General features: G+C 41.9%; 1 long non-coding RNA gene across 1 annotated transcript; it reads right to left on the bottom strand.

Annotated features, from left to right (window-relative positions):
- Positions 1–5029: 5029 nt before the first annotated feature.
- Positions 5030–9328, bottom strand: LOC142071418 (uncharacterized). Its single transcript, XR_012667451.1, has 2 exons — positions 9181–9328; positions 5030–5069 (listed from the first exon to the last, which is right to left on the bottom strand). It is a non-coding gene; the product is annotated as an uncharacterized LOC142071418 (long non-coding RNA).
- Positions 9329–24495: the final 15167 nt, after the last annotated feature.

Raw genomic sequence — 24495 nt, forward strand, 5'->3', positions numbered from 1 at the left:
TTAGCAGCGTAGTGTCCAGGAAGTGGATCTCTTGTGTGGACTGGTCCAGGCTGAGGTTGATGGTGGGATGGAAATTGTTGAAATCATGGTGGAATTCCTCAAGGGCTTCTTTTCCATGGGTCCAGATGATGAAGATGTCATCAATGTAGCGCAAGTAGAGTTGGAGCATTAGGGGACGAGAGCTGAGGAAGCGTTGTTCTTAGTCAGCCATAAAAATGTTGGCATACTGTGGGGCCATGTGGGTACCCATAGCAGTGCTGCTCATTTGAAGGTATACATTGTCCCCAAATGTGAAATAGTTATGGGTGAGGACAAAGTCACAAAGTTCAGCCACCAGGTTTGCTCTGACATTATTGTGGATACTGTTCCTGACGGCCTGTAGTCCATTTTTGTGTGGAATGTTGGTGTAGAGGGCTTCTACATCCATAGTGGCTAGGATGGTGTTTTCAGGAAGATCACCAATGAATTGTAGTTGCCTCAGGAAGTCAGTGGTGTCTCAAAGATAGCTGGGAGTGCTGGTAGCATAGGGCCTGAGGAGGGAGTCTACATAGCCAGACAATCCTGCTGTCAGGGTGCCAATGCCTGAGATGATGGGGTGTCCAGGCTTTCCAGGTTTATGGATCTTGGGTAGTAGATAGAATACCCCTGGTCGGGGTTCCAGGGGTATTTCTGTGCGGATTTGTTCTTGTGCTTTTTCAGGGAGTTTCTTGAGCAAATGCTGTAGTTTCTTTTGGTAACTTTCAGTGGGATCAGAGGGTAATGGCTTGTAGAAAGTGGTGTTGGAGAGCTGCCGAGCAGCCTCTTGTTCATATTCCAACCTATTCATGATGACGACAGCACCTCCTTTGTCAGCCTTTTTGATTATGATGTCAGAGTTGTTTCTGAGGCTGTGGATGGCATTGTGTTCTGCACGGCTGAGTTTATGGGGCAAGTGATGCTGCTTTTCCACAATTTCAGCCCGTGCACGTCGGCAGAAGCACTCTATGTAGAAGTCCAGTCTGTTGTTTCGACCTTCAAGAAGAGTCCACCCAAAATCCTTCTTTTTGTAGTCTTGGTAGGAAGGTCTCTGGGGGTTAGTATGTTGTTCAGAGGCGTGTTGGAAATATTCCTTGAGTCGGAGACGTCAAAAATAGGATTCTAGGTCACCACAGAACGGTATCAAGTTCGTGGCGGTGTGGGGGCAGAAGGAGAGGCCCCGAGATAGCCCAGCAGAAGAATCTGTCCTAAGAGTATAGTTGGATAGATTAACAATATTGCTGGGTGGCTTAAGGGAACCACTGTTTTGAATAGCACTCTGCCCCTACTGGCATGACCTCATGTGCATGGTGCAGGTGAGGTCACATTGGTGGGCGCCAGGCAGTGTACTTTTCAAAATGGCATCCCCATGTGGCATGATCTTGCACACACCATGCATGTGACATCACGCCAGCAGGGGTGGGCCCATGCTGTTCCTGGAGTTTCCAGCATGTCTGGTATTCTGGGAATGCATGAGTGGCCACCCTAACTGCATCTCGACGCAAGTTTGCCAGATCATGTCCACAGACTCATGGTAGGGGACTCATGCTAGTGCTCTAAAAAATAGCCATGGAGATGTTACAGCTCGCGCTCTCAAGCACTCCGCTCCCAGATTTCAGAGCCTGAGCTCCAGCCCGAGCCACAACATCAAAGCCCCATGTGCACAGCTATTTTTAGAGATCTAGCACAACCCCCGCTAGCACAAGTCTATGGATCCAGGATGGCTCCCAGGTTCAGTGTAGACGTGCCCTTTATGATTTAGTTTACTAAGAAAACTAAGATGTTATTTCTCTCAGTATGGTGGAGTCAGTCAAGTTGTTGAAGACCAGACTATATTCTGCCTTATACCATACTAACTAACTAACAACATTGCCAGCTAAAGTCAGGCTCTAATATCCTGATTGGAAATGATGATACATGAGGGAGAAAAAAATATAACCAACTTGATTTTAAAATCCCAAGGTAAACTGGCCGGGGTGGAAGTTAGAATAATTTCATTTGGACTTGTAAGCTTAGCAAATGCAACACTGAAATCACTGATCGAAAATAAAGAAGCTTAACATTTTATTTTGCAGAATCACATTTCTGGCCGTAACATAGTTCAACAACTACAACAAAAACAGATAGCTTTCTAATCTGTATTAAGTGTATCTGCATACGTCTTTTGTTTCATGTTGTAAAAGTACTAAAGGCAAGGAAAATTAGTTTTATTCTGGCTTCAAGTGGCTTCAAGATAAACAGTTGCAGCCCTAGAGATGAAAAGAAGAAAGTCCATCACAGAACACAAGAATAACCTCACAAATTCTCAATGATTGAAAACAAGTTGCAACTTGACCTCTGCAGAGGCCTTAATATGTAAAGCCGCCTCACTATCTGCATCCTGCTGAAGAGAATATTCCTTCAAAACTGCAACTGTAATCCCCGGGAGAGCAACATTTCTCTGAAAGAGTTTGTATGGTACAGGCACTGCCTTTCTGTACTATCAATGTGGTATAAAAACAACATAAAAATATGTCCTGAAATAAAACATCTACATTGTATCCAATCTTGTCTGTTTATCTATGTACTCATAATGGTATGTAGTATATATGTGTATATATAAAATACAAGAAACACTAAACGGTATGTAGCATTGTACTTCTACACAAACATTTTATTACAGTTATTGGTGCATGTAAAGTATATACAATACTGCATACTGTCTCCCATATTTTATCTATAGGGATTGCACCTTCACTTCTCTTCATCAGCCTTCCAAGTCTGTCCTACCAGCAGCTTCCTGGAGGCATACAGGATAAAACTTTCAAAAGCAGCTAAGTGATTTAAGAGCCCAAATCCCATTTTCAAAAGTGAGATAGGCACTTAGGTCTGGGGCATGCTATGCTACCAACCACCTCTCTCGGGTGGCAGATCAGGCTAGACTTCCAAGACTTCAAGATCTTAACTTTGCGGATGATATGGTTCTGTTGGACATAGATGACGATGCCATGAAAACGAGCCCTATCAATGTCCAAGGTGAGGCCGCCAAAGTAGGATTAAAAATCAGCCAAAAGAAAATGAACTCATGATCATTGAAAGAGGAGTCAGCAATGATGGAGTGTATGTGATTGATAGTGAAGAACACCGCATGGTTAATGAGTTTGTGTATCTCAGAAGCATAAGCAGTGCTGATGGCCAACTCTATAAGGGGATGAAAGCAAGAACGGGAAAGGCACGTGGAGCTTTTCTGAGACTGCCAAATAGCTGGAAAAATGAAATTCATACAAAAATCAAGATAAAGTTATCTAGTGCATTGTGCTAACCACATTGTTATAGGCTCCTGAAACTTGGCAAATGCTAGAATAGGAAACATAGCACATTCCATCAGAGATGCTTGCTGAGAATATTTGGTGTCTGCTAGTGGGATAAAGTAACCAATGCTGATGTGTTACAAAGGACTGGCCAACAGACTGTAGAGACAATTATTTGAGAAAGAAGGCTGAAGTGGTTTGGGTATGTTGTACAAATGTCAAAGAGCTGTATTCCTAGACAAGCCCTTCATTGGATACCATGTGGTGGAAGACAGAAAAGAGGAAGACAATAGATGACATATCAGGAAACCACTGAGAATGAGGTCACTGGCATGGAAACAGACTACAATGGACCAAGAAACATGGCATTAGACAAAGGCAGGTGGAAAAACTGAGTTGCTGCATGTGTCACGCAGCACAAGAGCATCTAATGAAGAAATAGGCCCTTAGGAGGAGAAGCTTCACGCTGTTCTATGTGAGCTCTTATGCCACACTCCTCACCGTCGTATCGGAGCACGCTCCACTCGTGTATTCAGCCCAGATGTTAAACCACGTGTTTAAATCCCGTTTTCAAAAGTGACTCTGTTAAGTCAGTTAGACATTTTTGAAAATTTTCCCCAGAATCTCTGGAAACCCTTGCGGAATAATCAAGAACACAGCAGTTCAGTGACAGTGGGATTTGGGACCCCTGCAGCAGCGAAACAGTTAATTTTTTTATGAAGACTCAGGGGAAAAAAACAGACTCGGAGCAGCCTTGTGTTGGGAGGCGGGTTAGAAAATGAGGCTGTTGCTGTTGTTTTCATTGTGTGCACTCTAATCAGGCAGAGTAAGAACAATAATGCATGTAATGCTGATTTTGGAATGTGTCCATGCAGCTTTTCCCAGGCTAGGCAGCCTTGGGAACCACTGATAGTGTGGCACACCGGGGGCACAGCCTCAATCACCAAGCACAGGGCAGGGCAGCCTTTTCTGGGGATAAAATATGTGAGAGATGACAAGAATCTTCCCAGCATGGGAAGTGGTAATAACCAAAATATATATATATATATATACATGCACAACGGTGCAAAACTGTGTGAATACAGCGTGCACTGTATCCTTCCTGAAGGCAAGGCTCATATTGGGAAGGTAGAATATTATTTTTCTTTTCTTCCCTTTTTTGTTTGTTTGTTTCCCCTTCTTGCATTAGACATCCCCTCCCCCACCCTCCAGTACCACGCTTTGAAGCCAAGATGAAAGCAGTGCTGTGGCTGCTGGCACAGAGAGGATACAGGGAGACTGACTGAAGTGTGCTTTAGTTTAAGAGGCCATATTTTTCTTGTAAGTATCCGGGGGGGAGAGGGAAGAAAGTTATTTAGCTAAAAACGATATATTACCACTTCATTGAAAAGTATATTGTATATCTTGGATTGAAATATGGTCCTGTTTTTCAAAGCTTTTTGTTTCAAGGATGGCGGGTTTAGGGTAGCTAAGATGTAGCATTCTCCCGTAAAGCAACTGCCCATGTTTTATTCATAAAACCTGCCACATAAGGGTATGATGAGAACTGACACACCATGTAATAGCTCAGTCAAATCAATGCTGTTTATTTCTTGGTAGTAGAAGTTACATAAAAATCAGTACCAAAAAAACACCTCTTGTTTTTAAATAGAAAGAAGGATTTTTTTTTAACAACAAGGATCCAAAGCATCGTCAAGTTTTCATTTGTTTTTCAATTTTCCAAGGAGATGAACAATTCCCCTGGGCCAGTCGTCTTCAAAAAATCTGGAGGAGAGAGAGGAAGAATTTACAAGCATAGGCCCTGCTTCTGCAAACACTTAAATATGTGCTTAGCTACTATACAAGAGGAATCCCATTGGGTTATATCCTGGCCCCAGTGGAGTCAGTGAGAGTTTTACCCATGGACTTTAACAGGGGCAGGATGTCACTCACTGTGCTGAATTTGTGTCCATGCTTATAGGATCAGGACCTTAGGGTTACATTCGTCATCTGAGCCAAACTAGCGAGCTGATGCTGGGTGTCGTGTATGAAGGTTCTACTGAGGCTGACGGAGGAAGGAATCCTGATGCTTAAGCTCATGGAGCAGCTGCTGAGCTACAGTGGAACCATTTGAAGACCCTAATGCTCTAATAGCCCCTGTTGTTCCTGTATCTTCACTTGCAGGGAGTGATAGGCCAGACAGTGGCAGATCTATGATCAGGAACTACTTGGTTAGATTGGTTTGGACTGCTGCTTTAATCTTTAACCAATATCACCGAAGTTCACTTACCTATAACTTAATTTACAGTTTAGAATTTCACACTTATTTAACATCTGGTTCTTACCACTAAACTATCTGGCACTAGCTAAATTCTGTTCCAACTAAGCAGCAGCATTACCATTTAAATCAATATGCAAAAAAAAAAAATGTCGTTTTCTTGGGGGCATCCTCTAATGGGAGTTCTATGATCAAAGCATAATATTAAATTAAACTTTCAAGCTAAATGTCCTCCTGTTGCAAAAACAGTACTAATTAGCATGCCTAAGAATTTTTTGGAACCCATGGAAGAAAGAAATTACAACAATTGGTAAATATGCCTTGAAGGATGCACCACATGCAGCACAGTGAGTTACAATTTCTAACTAATGATTTATTTTGAACTAATCCTGACCCGGTTGCTGTCTACTAACTGCAAGCCAACTTTCATAGGTCAAGTATCTTGGCGTACAGAGTAAGCCATGTATGCTGCTGAAGGGAGACCATTAAGCCAATTCTCAACTGGATGTAGCTAGTTCTATATTAGAGATTAATGGACAAACTAAAGAGTCGTGAAATAGCTGATACATTTTACAGCAAGACAGATTATGCATGAAATAACCCAGGGGTCAACTTCGGGAAGTAACACAGGAATATTAAGAGTTCCTTCTTACATTCGTACTAGGATACCAGGCTGGTATTTTTTCAAAATAATCAACTTGCAAACAAGAAGCAGGCAGACATACAGGTGGACTAACCTATTCACAGAGCCCAAAGTGACATCCTGGTAGCATCATGAGCAGACACTGAAGAGGTTTGGTATGGCTGATCTTTCTTGGAAGACCAGAATCATTACATGGTTGTATTTTAGTTTGGGGCTGCAGCGTGCCTCTTGTTTATATACCATAGATCTGCTAAAGCCTCTCTGTCCTCCAGATAACCCTGGGATGGTATATTAAAGCATGTCTCTTATTTGCTGTATTTTGTCTAGCCAAATTATAATTGTAGGACTCTCTTTTGTAACTACAGTGATACATTTGCTATCAGCCATTCTTTAAAAAATAATACAGAACCTTTCAGGAGTTTAAGTGGGAGGAAATATGAAGAATGACGTAAAAGGAAACATCCAACATATAAATCAACTGCCATAATTGACTTGCCAAGACACTGGGCAATGAACCTTGCATATCAGAAGACCACATGGAACTCCATTGCTCTAAATCAACCTGTGAATAATAATACAGTAGTGCAAGAATGTTAACTGAAAGATTAAGTCAATGGAATAGAACAATGTTGCATAAATATGCTCTCCTGGTGCTACATAAAATTCTGCTATGGATCAGAAACTGGCTGAAAGAAAAAGAGAAAAAAGAACAATGAAGATTTAATTTTCAATATGACAAAAGATCAGCAGTAGGGTGATCCACAGTTCTCTCTACTAAACTCAGCAAGGTTTATATAATTAAGGGGGTGAACAATGAGGCATCAGTATTTGCAGATGGCACAAGATTATTACTCAAGACCAGAGAAAACTGAGAAGCTTCAGAGTGGCTTACTGCTGGGGAATAGGCCACACGATGGCAGAAGTCTTTGTTGACAAATGCAAAGTAATGCACATTAGAAGGATAATAATTTGAACTGCTTACACATGTTGCAGGGTTCTAAATCAGCTGTAACCATCAGGAAAAAGACTTGGGTACCAGTCAGAACAGTGCAGTGAAAATTTCTGATCAATGTACAGTAATATTAAGAAAGTAAAAAGACAACTGTTAAGATTCAAACAGGCATTGTTATATAAGAAGAATATAGAGAGTTATAAAAGTTAATGCTAAACTTTTGGAAGGGTTGTTAAGACTTATGATTAAGGGGTCAAGTCAATCTCTAAATACTAGGGATTCAGAATAGACCAATGTGGGAGATTATCCCACATCTGCCTAACACAAGGTTCTTGCACTTTCTTCTGAAGCATCTGGTGCTGGCCACTGTCTGGGTCAAGTTACTGGGCTAGATGGACCATGAGTCTGATCCAATCTGGCAACAGCTGTATTCCTAAGGTATAGAATAGAAAATAATTCTTATATTTGAACTTTTAGTACAGACTTTAATAATTATAGAATCAATTTCATATACAAGTTTTGCTTTTCCATTGTCATCTCCTATTTGCCACAGAAAGGTTCATGAGCACCAGCCATGATTTAACCTTCGCAGTGACATTCTTTATCTTATGAACTGCATATTAAAGTGAACAAAGTCATGTCTTGCATACAGTAGCTCAGGATTTGACTCTTTCATCCCAATATGGTATTAACCTATGTCCATTTTCTCCCCAATCACAAGATTTACTCACAGCAACTTTGGGTCTGCACACAGAACTCCCAGATAAACCACTGGAATTCCGTGCATGGACAGCTTTCACCATCATCTGTCCCTTTATTGTGCTACAAATACTCAGCTAAAAGTTACTCTAGCTATTATCTCTATGAATTCTTCAAAAATCTACCTTGTTTACACATCCTGAGCATCCAAAAGGTTTCATTTAGTTGATTAACGCCTCTCGGTTTGTCAATGAATTATTAATTTAATTTAACAATTGGCACAGGTCTTAGGGAAAGCGATTCCCTCCTTCACCCTCTACTAATAGGCTGATATGTTACTGATATGTTACTTAGGGCCAGATTCTGCCTACACACTTGTTCATTGTTTCAGTTGAGATTAATGAGTGCCACTAGCACTGACTGATTCACTAAGAAGTAGGTAGCAGTTAAATAGAAACATTTTTTGAGGCATGGATAAACAGAGAATATTCAAATACAAAGGGCTAACCCATTTCTCATGTTGAGTGAATGCCACACAAAGGGAGTGGGTTATTTTACTTGTTTAACTTACCATTGTCCCTTTTTAGACAGAGGTGGGTTTTTTTAAGGGTATGCAAAGGAATCCTACTGCCAATGAGCAAAATATTTCATGGCTTGGATGTCAGCAGAGAGCTATATTTCATGACTGACTCGTAGTAATAAGATTGGGTTTCTTTTAAAGTATGAGAACACCCCAAGGTTATAGTATGTTTACAGCATCCCAGAGAACTGCAGTAGGTGGATATACTCAAGCCAGCTATATGATGACTTGTTCAATTAACTCACTGCTACCATCCCAGTACTCCCCCATGAATTGGGCTAGAAAATTTTACCTGACACACATTACTCCAAAGCCTAAGTTTGCTAACCAGAGTGAAAGACATCCGCCATGTCCCCTTCCATCTAAGGGAATGAAACAGTTAATACTGTTAATCATAACCAGCTTGGAAATCAAAGAGCATTTTAAATTCAAAAACCTGAAAAGTTTAATCCTTATTTTTCTGCTTTCCCTTTGTTCTCTAATAAACAAAATCTCTCCAAAAAAAAACATGCTAAGAGCAGAGACAGTTGTTGTGTGACTGTAATAAACAAACAGAGGGTTTTTTCTTGTTAAAATGTGTACTTTTTTATACTCTTCAAATATATAAACCACAACATAGGAAACTGTGTGATTAAGGCTATACAAACATCTCCAGGCTGTGATGACATCTCAAACTTTGACACTTAATTACCAGTCTCTCCCACCTAACCCTCAACTTTCAATGACTACAAAACATTTTTTTACCTGCAACTTGTATTTCCTTGATTCAAATTCAGTCTCAACCACATTGAAATGTTTTGCTCTGCCACACAATGGAGTAGTAATCAGAATAGACTCTTTTGTCTTGAATTACGTTGTGCTCCATCTCCCAAACTCCCCCATCAAAATTACCAGCACACTCTGGAACAAATAGAATGATTTTTTAGAAAGGGGGAAAACACATAATTAATAATACCCTATCTGAATAACCAATTAAAGGTTTCTCACTGCATAAGTGAACACAAATTCAAACTTTATGTGAAAATGTGAGAGTAATTAAACTGACAAACATATGGTCTTCTGCTGCCACAGCTACGTTGTGAAGCACAGAGAGGACAAGAAGGCTCTGGTAGGCTCTGGAGGTAGGGGCATATTCTCTTCTACTGGAAATAAGGCCAAGGAATGACTGATACAGGAATCAAGGAATTCTTGCCAGGTCATGCAGTGTTACTGAGACCAGAACCAAAGAACATCATATCTTTGGCTGAAATGTTTTCTTCAGAAAAAAGAAAATACTTTCCCTTGGCTGCTTGAATTTGTAGATAGAAAGAGAACGAACTCTGAGTGAGTTTGAGATGACTCTCAGAGTGAACGCATCACAACCAGTCCCAGCAGCTGATAGAAAACCAGAGTTTGATGCAACAGACTCAGCTTCAAATGGAGAGGAGCTCCCAGTTAGCCGAGTTCCAAACAAGTGGTTACCACTACTCTTCACTTTCTTCAATGGGACCCACTGCTGACAATTGTCTTTGTGATTACTTGGGATGCTGATGTCAGCTTCAAGAGATGCAGATCCCAAGGGGGAAAAAATCTGAAAAATCTCTGGTGCTCAGAAGCAAGTGAAGATGTGTGCCTTGAAAACCTGCTGAGGACCACTAATTCCCTAGGCTACCTGCTTGAATCATCACACCAACACCATCTTAGGGGGATGATTTAACCGTGTCAGAAGCAGCACTGGGCAATCTCCCTCTGTTCTCTTTTGGATAGTGAAACACATGGAAGTTGATCCTGAAAGATTAGGAGACCCGGATTCACTTCCCATCTCTTCTTGTGTAACTTTGGGCAAGCTACTTAATCTCTGCATGTATCAGTTTCTCCCCCTGTCAGATGGGGATAATAATAATACTTCCCTAACTCATAGGAGGGTTTATTAGGATATCTAAATAAATAAGCACTGTAGGCACCATGCACTTTCCAGCACTGGGGGATTCCCTTTGTCAGGGGAATCTCCAGGTGCCTCCTTAGGGCAGCTTGTAAATCTCTTTTACATGCTGGAGCAGCACAAAAGGGACTTTCCCAGGGTGGAGGATCTGGCCTATAGCTTTAGTTCTAAAAATCACATCAATAAAATCTTTTTCCACTTAACATTTTAGAGTCACGCATTTTTATATTTCTAAAGGGGGAATTATCCATCTATGCTGAAAGGCACTTAAAGAGTTAACACTATGTGGTTCTCCCTATACACACAAGTAATACTGAGTAATATGGGCCACTTCCAGGTTCTCACTGTTAAAGCACTTACCTCTATTGCAATTACATGTATCTCTCTGTGCTTCTTGGTCCTGCCTGCACCACAATACACCATTCTCTTCCCGATCGTGAAGGCACCCATTGCCATAGTATTTACGGCCATAGGCCCACAGATGTAGAGTCAATGCTGAAAATGCAGTTCTACTTTACACTGTAATCATTCTGTAAGACAGTTCCATGGTTGCTTTAGCCCTGCGGTAAACATGGCACTAATGGCGGGAGGAAGTAGTTCAGTGCCAGTGCACTAATACATGCTTAACTCCAGTTCTCAAGCATTCGTCTGATGGTGTTGCAAGAAAAAGTGCCTGCATAAATGGGAGGGGGAGAGGCTGTGGCGGAAAGGAGAAGAGCTTTTCTGATTCAGTATCCCTGTCACTGCCTTTGTCTGTCGCCATCACACGGTGATTGAGTTACATCCAAGGGAAGGCGGCTATGGGAATGAATCACTCTTCTAGCACCAGCACAGGAGCACTCTCCACCAGAGCCCCAGTGACAATACAGGGCAGCAAAAGAGCACAAGGATCTCTAGTGGGCCTTCAAAATTTGTCTAGCTATGCTATGCTGCAGCTTTTCTGCATAGTATATCATACAGTGCATTAGCGACTAGCCTGTTTGTCTTGCATTACAAAGGCAGAAAGAGACATATGGATACGTGTAGGGAAGGCAGTACATTACCACATGCACTGTATATCTGACATAAAATCCTACTTTATTTCCCTAATAAATTCTATGGAATAAGCATTACTTCCCCATCATTAGGGGATCAAGATTTTCACAAACAATGTGTTTTTGGGCGCCTCCAATTTAGAATGCCTATTTTAAAGCTCCTTAAAGGGGCCTGATTTTCAAAGGGTGGGTGCTCAGGACTTTCTTAGAATCAAGCTTCTTTCAGCAGTCTCAAGGGGGGCACCCTAAAATTGAGGCACTGAAAATCTTTAGCCAGTTTAAAAACCTTGCTCATGGATTTTATCATGACCCAAGAACTCTGGGCACATAATATCTCTAGTAAAACTACAGCTATTGCAACGTGGTTCAATGTGCAAAAATAAGTGGTGCTTAGATATTTAACAACACAGGCTATCTCTACTCTGGAAAAAAAGGCCAACTAGTCAGCACACATGTGGACTCTGTTTAGACATTCCAAGTATAACTGGTAAACTATACTGGAGTGACATTGCAATTCTGAAAGCTATTGGGCCACAGGCTGACTCTTCAAACAGTATGTGCTTGTGAAGTGCCTTCCAGAATGGGATCCCAATCCTAATTGAGGCTTTTGAATACTGCACTATAGATATCAAATAGTAAAGGGAAGTTATCTCTCTATAGTACTTACATGGCTCCCTGTAACAGGGTGGCTCACCCCGTAAGGACTGGAGGCCGAGTGTAGCGTTAGCCAAACCTGATTATGGAATGAGCCATGGGAGAGGTTAGATGATTGTATCATAAAGAACAGCAGGAGGCTGCAATGAAGGGAGAAATGTTCAAGGATAGAGATTGCTAAGAATGAGGCTGATCTAGGAGTGAGACCCCAGCCAAGTAAGGCCTAGGAGTGGTAGGCCAAAGCAAAGAAAGGAGGAAGAGAAATCTTTGTTTGGGTGGACTTCAAAACTTTATTTTGAATGTTTGTTCATTTAATAAAGCACAACCTGAGAACGGATGGGAATGGACAAAAGTGTTTGAGTTTCTTGAATAGTTCAAGAGGGGAAACTGAGACAGGCTGCCTGTAGCATGACCCTAGGCCACAAAGGGGTTCATGGGAGGTGGCTGGCCCAGTTTACACCCCCATTATTGTGGTACCTGATCACCTCACAATCTTTAATGTGTTTATTCTGACAACTCCCCTGTGAGGTAGGGAAGTGCTATTAACTCTATTTTACAGATGAGGAACTGAGGCACAGCGAGACTATGACATAGGAAGTCTGGGGCATAGCAGGTAATTGAACCTGGCTCTCTCAAGCCTCAGCTAGCACTCTAACCCCGGATCATCTTTTCTCTGTAGGTTAAAATCTATGTAAATTATTTGTGAACATCTTGAAGGTGGCTTATCCTTGTGAAATGATGCTCATGTGTTCACGCACACATGTGTGCGTGCAGTATATGGAGGAAGACAAGAGATCTTTTCCATTCCTTCCTCTACCCACCTGCTCTCTTGGTCCTATGCACTCATCTGCTGGAGCTCTCAAGATTGATTGACTTTTGCAATAGTTTGAGTTCTCAAGTGAGAGGTGAGCCACAGTGATGGAGAGAGTCCATAAATTCTTTAAGAGAGTTGACTGATGAGACCAGATACATATCGGCAACCGAGCAGTTTTAAATACAATGATGTCACATTTGCACAGCAGAAGGATCCCAAGGCATTTTCAAACCTTTGAGCAAGGGATTTATAAACCAGATACGGGAATCACTTTGCCTCCCTACTGAAGTGCTGTCCCTTCAGTGGTGAAGGAAAGCAACACCGCACAACAGTTCAGAATAAGAATATTGTATTCTATCGGAACTGCTGGGAGAAATTAGGTAGTCCGAAAGTAGTTACCCAACGCAGAATACGACCACAGCACTAGTGTTCATGGCCCTACATTTTCTAAACAAACTGAAGGATCTTTAGTGACCACAAATGGCAAAGTCATGTTACACTGAAGACAGCAGCTTTTGTGGCACAGAGCATCCTAACACCAGTATTTGGTTCAAACTTCAATCCCCTTCTGAACGTCACTTTGCGTAGTATCTGGGCTTTCCTTGGTGATCACTGACTCAAGTACCAACTGTGCCACTGCCAAGCCATGATTAGTTTACACCAGGTATGCCAAGACCATAGCTGGTGGTGAGATGCCGGCAAGCAGCCAAGAGTTTGAGGTAGATATTTGTTACATTTCTAGGACTGAAATACCACTAATGAAAGTTTGGTTTGTGCTGTAGTTGTAGTGCTTGTAGAACTGTGGCTCTACAAAAGTGTCTCTCTATATTTTAACTAAAAGCGCTTTCCCACAGAGCTATGTGGCAGCACGAGACAGATTTGTGTGCTGGCTGCATTAACTTGCTTCTGCACTACCCACTTCTCTTCCACTGACATGCATTGTATTTCTATCTCCAACTTTCCCTGTGTACACTTTCCTCACAGCTTCCTTATCCTGCTGCCACTGCTTGCTTCATGCCAGCCTGGCCATCTGCCTAAAGACTTCACCAGCAGCAGCATATCCTTACTAACCCATGGCAAACCCTCTTTCTTGGCCTAAAACTTCCCTCCACATGCTAGCTTTTAGGACTAGTCCCCGCCCCCCCTTTTTTTTAAATCCTTTCTATGATGGTGCATAGCCGCTCTCTCTAAACAATGCATATTTTGAAGGATCTGCTAAGCACTATCTGTATACGTTACCAAGGAAAATTTCTTACACTCAACTTTGATGTATTGAAAAGAAAAGGGGGGGGAAAACCTGGGGGGGGGGAATTGTGATGTAATCCCCAAGGGAAGACTATGTCCAAGAGTAAGATTCTTGAGACTAATCTTTCCATATGTCCTCACTAATAAACACGGTAAGAAATAATTACAACCATGCCTGTTTATCTCAAATCCCCTGGAAAATATTAATTCACCAAAAGAATGTTCTTCTGTATGATTGACTTTATGAGATTGCAACGCAGAACTCGCTAACTCTCAAAGGTTCCAGCCTTTGAGAGCATGGCATTCAAGGACAGAACTTGACCCTCTTTCTGGTCAAGAGTAGTAAAGGTATTATTGTAAACTAAACTGTCAACACTAGCCGGAGAACTGCAGCCAGTAAAAATAATGGCCTTGTTTGTGAAATGCTGTTGATGTAGCATTTCAAGACAACACTTCAGCACTTGGGGCTGCTAGGGCACCAAACTTTTTTTTTATATTTTTCCTATTTTGGCTGGATAATACAGTAAACCAGGGAGTGCCATGGGGCATTTCAAATGTGCTGGTGCCCTATGGAGTACAAGGAGGGCCTGATTTTCAGTAACCACATACACCTTCATGTTGCAGTACGTGTGCAAATGCACGTGGCTAGCTAGGCTAGTGATCCTGTGCCTCCACAAATCCCCAGCTAGCCATGTGCACATGCAAACCCCTTTTGCATGTGTGCATATGGCCACACATGAAAATCAGGCCCTCATATCGGAGCAACAATTCGATCAATATTATCTGAATTTCTCCTTTGATCTGAAGAGATTTGCAGTGCCAGTGAGATCTTTGTTTCTGAAGGGTTTATTGGCTTCTACTGATTCTTCCCTTTCCAAAGTATTCCTTGTTTTCTTTTATGTCACAACTGGTTGCTTTGGAGGATTAGCTTTGCAGGTGGGGGGAAAAGCTGTAAAGCCAGAGGGATCTCTTTTCAAAGTTTTCTATGACCATCCATTGAGCTTTAGAGGTGTTTTCATTCAGGCGAGTAACAACTCTGAAATAATTTCTGAGCAGTTTTTCCTTTGCTCAGATACAGTTCCTGCCATACTCCATGCACCCCCAGTTAAGCCAGTACATTTCATGAATGACACCCAGAGTTTATCCAACAGCCTGGATCAGTGCAGTCCCATAACCAAAGACTGAAAATATAATGGTAAGAAAGAATGGAGAAGTCTGTAAACTCCATGTGGTAGAGTAGGGCTTATGAGGAAGTAAGATGGGGACAGCAGCTTTCCAGTGTACCATTGTGACTGAAACACAATTTGCTCCTAGATTGACTGGTTTTTGATTTGGTTGGTGCCACAGTTCTGATACTCTTCCAAGCCTTTCTGACATATGGTCTTGTGGTTAAGGTCTGGCCTGGGACTCAGGAGATTTAGTCTCAATTGTTGCCTTTGCTAGAGACTTGTGACTTTGGCCAAGTCAGGTACTCTTTCCATGCCTCATCTGTAAGTTGGGGGTGACAACACTGATTTCTCCCACCCTATGTCTTATCTACATAGACTGTAAGCTCTTTGCGGAAGGGACTGTCTCTTACCATGTGTTTGACAGTGCCTAGCACAATGGGACCCTAATCTCAGTTAGGGCCTCGGTGCTACTGTAATAAATAAATAGATATAAGAAGATGACTTTTCTTTCTTTTCTTCTATGAAGAAGTTCAATTCTATCACTCTGGACTATCATCCTCTCCAGATAACATTACTTACTATAAGAGACTTATTGGTCTCCTACCCTCTTTCTGAGGCTTTCAATTTTCTTTACCAGTCAAACTCAGAATAATGCCTCCTAGCTTAGCAGACTCTCTAGAACAGGCAGATGTACTGACGATCGTTATTTACAGGCTGTTGCACCACAGTTCTGCCTGGTGTTTTACAATTCACTAAGATTTCATTGGCAAAACAAGCTACAAAAGTCATGTCAAAATGAAGAAAGGAATAGCCACCTGAAGATTCCATACCAGGTAGGTATCATCTGCCCTAGCCAGACATAAAACAACAACAAGGTCTCTGTTCCAGAGATCTCACCATCTAATATGGCTTGAATATTACTTTAGCCCCATCATCATCACTGTCTGGCATCCTGAGCTTCCAGGTGAAGTCTGACAGGGTAGCGGTGCAGAAGCCCCTATGTCTGCAGCCTCAGCATACCCTCTGACCCCCAGCAAGAGGGATTTTGCTACTCTTGTGGCAGCATGTGGCATTTCTTTTAATAAAAATCACCAAAGCAAAAACAGATGATAGAGTCGCCGTTGCTGAGATACTACAAATAAGTAAACAGTCTTTCTGCTGTTGCTATTTTTCTTTAATGAGGATCGTGGGCGGGAGGCCCTGGCGCCTTGTCGGTGCACACAGCCCTGGCCTGCAGAAAGAGCTCTGTGCTACCCTAATCAGGCTTGATTAAATGGCAAGAGTGGTCCCTCCTGGAAGAATCCAGCTCCCTGAGGGGGGTCCCTCTTTTGAAGATTACTGCTGTTGACATCAGAGCAAAATATGAAAATCCCACCTCTTCTCCTGGATTTTATTGTGCTGTGCACTTTGCTCCCATGCGAAGAACTGGCTGTTAGAGGCATGGCAAGCTTCCAAAAACTTAGTGGTTGAGTGACAAGGAGCAGGGGAGGGCATCGCACCAGCACCAGTAAATGACTTTTCAGCAGCAGTATATTATCAGTCATTTAAAACCATACAGATGTAGTCTTCAAGTACACAAGTTATCAGGACCACAAGTCAATGCCAGGGGTGCACAAAACCTCACTCTGGGAATAATTCCAGGTGAACACAAGGCCAGTCTTTACATATTTGGACAGGCCTGCGAAACCATTATTTTGCCTCCTGCTGACCCCATCCATAACTGACTGCAGTTTACTATGGCCCTGATACAGCAAAGCGCATTGATCTCAATGGCAGCTAGGTGCCTCGGTGCTATTAAAAATCCCACTTAGGTGCCTGACTGCCTATTTAGGCACCTACATACCTTCAAAAATCTGGTACTGAAACCATCCCAATTCAGTAAAGCATTTATGCATGTGCTTTAGTGCTTTGCTGTGCTGACTCAGGGCCTACCTTCCCACCACTATGCACAGGGTTGGCTTACAAAATCTGGGGAGGAGCAGTGAGATGATTCTTTGGGATATACCCCAAATGTAACTGAGGCCTGGTCTACACTAGAAAATTAGGTTTAACTACATCTGTCAGAGGTGTGAAAAATCCATACCCCTGAGCAGCGTGGTTAAGCCAACCTAAGTCGCCATAGAGACAGTGCTAGGTTGACAGAAGAATTCTTCCTCGACCTAACTACTGCCTCTCAAGGAAGGGAATTACCCTCACTGATGGTAGGGTCTACAGTAAAACACCACAATGGCGCAGCTCGCAGCTGTAGTGTTTTAAGTGTAGACAAGCCCTGACTCCTTTGACAGAAAAGGTGTGTTTGTGGGAGGGATTTTAGATTCCTTCTCCCCAGCCTCCTGCTGCAGAAAGGAAGGCTGCTATTCAAGCTATCAAACTATACCACTTTACACTGAGGAAGATGGTCCAGTGGGGAGACCAGTAGCCTAGGATTTGGGAGATGTGCTTTGTCACACTTCCTGTGTGACCTTGGGCAAGTCGTTTAGTCCCTCTGTGCCTCAGTTCCCCATCTCTGAAATGTGGATAATAGCACTACCCTACTGCACAAGGGCTGTTGTGAGGATAAATACCCTACAGATTGTGAGGTGCTTAGCTACTATGGTAATAGGGGGCCATATAAGTGCCTTAGACAGGTACATTTTCAAGGGTTCACAAAGAAAAGGGCTAGAATTGACTTTTAAAAACTAAATTAAAGTTTACTACTACTACTATTATTAAAGTCTATTACTATTTCCTTCAAATTAGACAATCTTAGTGGCCACATGCTTTGTCAAACTCAATGGCCAACAAATGTAGTTGAGGAATCCATAGATGAAGAGAGTCTCCTGTCTTCCTAACACTAGCATAGACTTAGAATCATAGAATCATAGAATCATAGAATATAAGGGTTGGAAGGGACCCCAGAAGGTCATCTAGTCCAACCCCCTGCTCAAAGCAGGACCAATTCCCAGTTAAATCATCCCAGCCAGGGCTTTGTCAAGCCTGACCTTAAAGACCTCTAAGGAAGGAGATTCTACCACCTCCCTAGGTAACGCATTCCAGTGTTTCACCACCCTCTTAGTGAAAAAGTTTTTCCTAATATCCAATCTAAACCTCCCCCACTGTAACTTGAGACCATTACTCCTCGTTCTGTCATCTGATACCATTGAGAACAGTCTAGAGCCATCCTCTTTGGAACCCCCTTTCAGGTAGTTGAAAACAGCTATCAAATCCCCCCTCATTCTTCTCTTCTGCAGGCTAAACAATCCCAGCTCCCTCAGCCTCTCCTCATAACTCATATGTTCCAGACCCCTAATCATTTTTGTTGCCCTTCGCTGGACTCTCTCCAATTTATCCACATCCTTCTTGAAGTGTGGGGCCCAAAACTGGACACAGTACTCCAGATGAGGCCTCACCAATGTCGAATAGAGGGGAACGATCACGTCCCTCGATCTGCTGGCTATGCCCCTACTTATACATCCCAAAATGCCATTGGCCTTCTTGGCAACAAGGGCACACTGCTGACTCATATCCAGCTTCTCGTCCACTGTCACCCCTAGGTCCTTTTCCGCAGAACTGCTGCCTAGCCATTCGGTCCCTAGTCTGTAGCTGTGCATTGGGTTCTTCCGTCCTAAGTGCAGGACCCTGCACTTATCCTTATTGAACCTCATCAGATTTCTTTTGGCCCAATCCTCCAATTTGTCTAGGTCCTTCTGTATCCTATCCCTCCCTTGGTTAGCTAGAATTTTGGCTGGATGGTTCCCCTCTATTCGACATTGGTGAGGCCTCATCTGGAGTACTGTGTCCAGTTTTGGGCCCCACACTACAAGAAGGATGTGGATAAATTGGAGAGAGTCCAGCGAAGGGCAACAAAAATGATTAGGGGTCTGGAACACATGAGTTATGAGGAGAGGCTGAGGGAGCTGGGATTGTTTAGCCTGCAGAAGAGAAGAATGAGGGGGGATTTGATAGCTGCTTTCAACTACCTGAAAGGGGGTTCCAAAGAGGATGGCTCTAGACTGTTCTCAATGGTAGCAGATGACAGAACGAGGAGTAATGGTCTCAAGTTGCAGTGGGGGAGGTTTAGATTGGATATTCGGAAAAACTTTTTCACTAAGAGGGTGGTGAAACACTGGAATGCGTTACCTAGGGAGGTGGTAGAATCTCCTTCCTTAGAGGTTTTTAAGGTCAGGCTTGACAAAGCCCTGGCTGGGATGATTTAACTGGGAATTGGTCCTGCTTCGAGCAGGGGGTTGGACTAGATGACCTTCAGGGGTCCCTTCCAACCCTGATATTCTATGATTCTATGATGTATTCCTAGAGGTTTCATCACATGACATACTCTTTAATTAAAGATTAATCTTTAATTTCTGGAGACTCTAGGGCAATTCTGGAGGGTTGGCAACCCCATTCACCAATGAAAGTGACATGTGCTAGCCTATAAACTGGGTCATTCCCATCATTCCCATTTTGTGACCTCCTAGTCTTGGGTAGATTAGTGCAAAGTATATTTCATACTAACAGTCTCATGGCTATTGGTGCTCTATTCATTTTTGTTGAACTGAAATCAGTGGTGGAAAGCTATTTTTGTGGTAATTGTGTAATGCACAGAAATAGCAACAATATTTTATAACATTATTTACTCATTTTATGGTATATTTTTGATGCTCTGTGGTACATCCTGACATAGACCAATGGTTTTGGTGCTCATTGGCAAAGCCCTCCATGAGATTGGCCCAACTTTTTTGTGGGCCTGCCCCCACTCTATGTGATCAAAACCTCCCCAGGACAACTCCATTACTCTGTCACAATGGAACTGTCAGCCCTGAGAGTGAGAATCCTCTGCTCTGTGGGCAGAGTTTTCTCAGCAACTGGCCACAAATTGTGGAACCTGCTTAGCAAAGAGATCAGAATGACTGCAAAACTCAGCGTCTTCAGAGCAAAATGTACAAAGCAAACCACTGGCTTAGCTTTCCCTCAACAACCCCACATAGATCACACATTTGAAAACAAACATGCCAACACCCTTCTGCTAATGAGAAAGGAAAGGAGAGAGAAACAGAGAGCTTCTTGTATTTATGTTAATAAAAACACAAGGTTTTCCAATAATATAGGGATGGGCACTGTAAAAGATCCTAGAGAGACAGGAATGATTGTAAGGTCAGCCTCACAAAATCAAGCCTATAAGCACAACCAGACATTACCTTTCTTTTTGAAACTGAGCTACCTCTGTCATTTGGTATAGAAGGTGGGCAAAACACATTCATCTGGGTTTTCTTTTAGTAGTCAGTTGGGGCAACTGTAAAACTAGGAAGAAAAAGGCTACAATAAATTTGTTTTCCCTGCATGAAATAATGTAAAATAATAAAATATGATTACTTGTTCATAATAAAGAGAGACAATAGGCGCATAGATTGTAATTAAAATATTTGAATCCAGTGGGAACTTTGCAGGATCTGGTCTGCAAGGTCTAGTCCTTAGTTAGATTTATTTCCCCTGTGACCTCAAGTAATAAAGGCCTGAAAAACTTACTCTCACAAGTAGGCCCATTAATACCAACAGGACTACATGCAGAGGGACTACTCCAGGACTGTAGGATTGGACCCTAAGGATGAATTTGCATGATTAAAATTCCACTAAGAGAGCTTCTTAGTCTCTGCTCACTTTCTTATCATGGATTTTTCACTCCCCTTCCCTTCTCTGGGATTGTTGATGCACGCACTACACCTTCAGGCTAATACTGATCTTCAACATTACTATTCTATTTCTATTCTATTCTATTTAGATTCTTATACCACACTCATCACTGTAGTTTCTGAGTGCTTTCCAGTAGTGCATAAAGCAATATGATACACATCTGTCACCTGTCACTGTTCAAGGCCCTGATTTGGGTGAACCACCACACCCATGTGTTCCTCAGTGCAGGACTGGGTCCATAGTGCCATAAACTACAGCACAGATAAAATAAGTAACATGATAAAATTGGCCGTTTTCAAACATGCTTCCCATTAAATAACTGTCAAGAGTCGCCAAAAACCATATTTCACTTTTTGTGCTTTCCCAAATATTAAGGTTTCTGTTCAGGAAAGCACTTCCGGATGTGCTTAATTTGAAGCACATGGTAAATCCCTAGCCTAGACTTCAATCATGCTGACTTCAGTGAGACATAATTAAGCATGTGCTTAAGTTCTTTCCTGATTGGAGCCTAAAAGAACAACAACAATATAATCTTTCCAAAATATAGCATTTTAAATAATTTAAACAGGGTAGCTGGCCCATTAAATGAAAGTGGGCTCAGCATTCCTGTTCCAGTCCAGGTGTTCTCAGTCAGGCCAATTAGTAGGGTGGGGCAGCACCTGGGGGCTCTAGAAAGTCAATCAGGAGTCAGACAGGTAAAGGGTAGGAGATGAGAGCTCCCAGAGACAGAAGATGCTTACTGGGAGAAGGGTATGGTTTAAATAAGAGCCTGAAGTGGAGTCCTTGGGGTTACCCAAGAGAGAAACTGATATGAGGGACCACTTGCAGGGCTGCCATGAGGGAGTGTGTGGGAAGAGGCCACTCGCACGGTCATGAAGAACCTCAAAGCACTTTACATGTTACATGGACAAAAAATTATTTCATTTACCATTGAAATGCGATCACTTCTGTGGTGGAATGTGACAAATGTTATAATGGCAAGCTGTAACACTATAAAACAATTATGGACCAGTAGCATATTACACCCCAACATATAAGAACCTAGACTAGCAGAATAGAATTTCTCAAACTGAAATGTAGATAGATCACTGGGTTATACAAAGAGTCCCATGGCATCTTTAATAATGAACACTGGTGGCTGAGACCTACATCTTATGTCCCTTTGAACAATGGCACTTTCAACAGCAGAGAGCCCCCTACCATCATGTTGAGACACAGTATCAGTTTTGACTCCCAGGAAAGTGTGGCCATTTAATTCATTCTCAACAAAAACCCACTTCCTGTATAGTATTTAGGTTTTCCTTGGTGGTGTCCCTTCCAAATGCTGATTGGTTCTGAACATGCTTAGCTTGTGAGCACTGAGCGGGTCACAGCCCAATGTGCTATAACCAGAAGGAAAAGGCTGTCTAGCTGTTTCAAAAATGTCATGAAAAGTGCATTTCTTTGTGATGTCCACCTCGCACAATTAATCCCATAAATTTAATTCCAAGAACCATATCATGCCCAAGATTTTTAGGCTGATCTTCCTATTGGCTTCATGCCAACCTGGAGATCTGCTTAAAAATTAATGACACAACATGTCTCATAATTGTGTTTTGCCTTTGACATAACATATCTTGTTCACTTTCTGTAATTGTACTTAGCTGCTGCACAGAAAACTCTCAAACACAAGTAATGGATTCTTGGGGACACTGACATTGTTAAGAGGCTCTCAACTCTTTCAGCCTTGACTAAACACACAAGTTGCACTGTTTTAAATTTTCCTGGTGTAGTTAAGTGGCAAAATCCCTATGGTGTAAATGCAGTTATATCAGTGTAAAAGTGCTCATAGTAGTATAGCTTGTTCCCGTAGGTGAAGAGAAATAAGGGATCCCGATATAAAGCACTGTTATATCAGTACAACAGCATCCACACCAGTATAACTATATTGTTTTGTTTTAAATCAACCCCCTAACTGACATTACTATAGTCCTTCACTGCAAACTCATCTTAAAGGAATTTTAAATGTGTTCATAAAAGAAATTTACTTCAGTCAGGAATATGGCATAATCTGTCAGGGAACATTTTTTTAAAAAAATTAATCTGTTAAAACCCTTTTCAAAGTCAAGTATTTGCTGATTTCAGATTTGTGTGTGTTGCACTAACTGTAAAAGGAAGTCTTTTTAAAATAAGATTTTGCAGCTAATTAGTACATGATGTGAGTTAATTGCATTCTGTGGTCAACAAAACATCTGACATATTAGAGTTTTATAGCATCTAATATGTGCATGTGCACTAACCATTCAGAATTGGTTACTGCTTATTTGGTACTATTGCGTCTATTCTATACCATGCATGTTGTGTCTAATATTCATAGACAGAATACATCATAATGACTTGGATAACTAAATATAATGGGCTACCTCCATGTTTCCTGACATGATAACACAAGTCCCTAAATTACTGATTTGTACTTTCACTCTAACTCCATCTTGATGTACTTTTTGCTTGAGCAGTTAACAAGCATGAACAAACTAGTTTGTAGTATAGCAGTCGAGTGGACTATTAAACACACACATGTGGCCCCCTTGTTCTACATTTGCTGATATAGGTTGTCCCCTGTACATTACATTTGGTGTAAATGTGGTACTCTTTCTGGGGAAGGCTTGATAATAATCCTCACCAATTTGTACAGGTGAACACAGACCCAAACCCTTGGATCTTAAGAACAATGAAAAATCAGTCAGGTTCTTAAAAGAAGAATTTAAATTAAAGAAAAGGTAAAAGAATCACCTCTGTAAAATCAGGATGGAAAATACTTTACAGGGTATTCAGATTCAAAACACAGAGGATCCCCTTCTGGGCAAACCCTTAAAGTTACAGAAAACAGGAATAACCCTCCCTCTTAACACAGGGAAAATTCACATAAAACAAAAGATAAACTAATCCACCTTGCCTGGCTTTCCTATACTGGTTGCAATATTGGAGACTTGGATTAGGATGGGTTGGAGAAGAGGGATTTCTGTCTGGCCTCTCTCAGTCCCAAGAGAGAACACACACATAAACAAAGAGCACAAACAAAAGCCTTTCCCCCTGCCAAGATTTGAAAGTATCTTGTTCTCTTATCAGTCCTTTGGGTCAGGTGCCAGCCAGGTTAGCTAAGCTTCTTAACCCTTTACAGGTAACAGGGTGTTGCCTCTGGCCAGGAGGGATTTTATAGCACTGTATACAGAAAAGTGGTTACCCTTCCCTTCATATTTATGACAACATCCAATGAAAGGCAGCAAGTTTGAGATTGACAAAAAGTCAAGCTTTACACAACACTCAATCAATCTGTGGAGTTCATTGCCATTGGTATCTTTGAGGCCAAGAGTTTAGGAGGAATCCAAGAAGGACTGGACACTTATACAGATCATAAAAACATCCAGAGTTACAGTCACAGGGACTGAAACAATGTTCAAAAGGGATGTGAATGCTCAGGTGTCAGGACAAAAGCCAAACTGACAGTGGATATTGGGAAGAAATTTTCCTGGCTGGCAGGTTATTCCATACCTGCCTTCTGTGGCGTTTCTA

The sequence above is a fragment of the Caretta caretta genome, chromosome 3 (assembly GCF_965140235.1).
Source record: "Caretta caretta isolate rCarCar2 chromosome 3, rCarCar1.hap1, whole genome shotgun sequence".
In the NCBI taxonomy this organism is placed as follows: domain Eukaryota; kingdom Metazoa; phylum Chordata; order Testudines; family Cheloniidae; genus Caretta; species Caretta caretta.